The 496-nt window shown below is 61.7% G+C and overlaps 1 protein-coding gene across 1 annotated transcript in view; it reads right to left on the bottom strand.

Annotated features, from left to right (window-relative positions):
- CAD (carbamoyl-phosphate synthetase 2, aspartate transcarbamylase, and dihydroorotase) overlaps positions 1-496 on the bottom strand; it is a 29,067-nt gene that overhangs the window by 27,844 nt on the left and 727 nt on the right. The gene's annotated exons all lie outside the window — the stretch shown is intronic.

Here is a 496-nt window from a genome sequence, read left to right as displayed (position 1 = left end):
GGGCAGCGGCACCTGGTGCACCGGCAAGGGGGCTCCGCGGGGCTACAGCGGGCGCGGAGGAGAGCATCAGCCCCGGGGCTGACCGCCAATTCGCGGGCACGGCCGAAGATGCTCGTGCAGGCGAGCACTGGACCACGGCCGGAGTCAGGGCGGCCTGCAGTGTGGACGCGGAGATCTGGGACCTAAACTGCTATAAGTGATGCGAAACGCGAAAAAAGCCAGACTTGGCACGGCTGGCACTTACCACTAGTAGCGATAGCGCATCAATACTAGCACTGTTTTTATCACAGAGAAAAACCAGGGGAGAGCGCGAACGCAGTCCCCCACTACCACAAATTATGCAGTCGAGTTTCCCGCATTTGGGGAAATCGCAGGGGTCAGCACACCCGGAGTGCAAGGGATGAGCCTCGCCCTGGGAAAACCACCTGCCTGATCATGGTGTCTCCCCTGCCAGGTAAGTATGAGATACCAACCACGCCGCCCGCACGCCCCGCCC

This window comes from Corvus brachyrhynchos, unplaced genomic scaffold (genome assembly GCF_000691975.1).
Source record: "Corvus brachyrhynchos isolate BGI_N302 unplaced genomic scaffold, ASM69197v1 scaffold25, whole genome shotgun sequence".
Classification (NCBI taxonomy): Eukaryota; Metazoa; Chordata; class Aves; order Passeriformes; family Corvidae; genus Corvus; species Corvus brachyrhynchos.
Note: the sequence above shows the minus strand (reverse complement) of the source record. Positions and strands in the feature narration are given on the sequence as shown.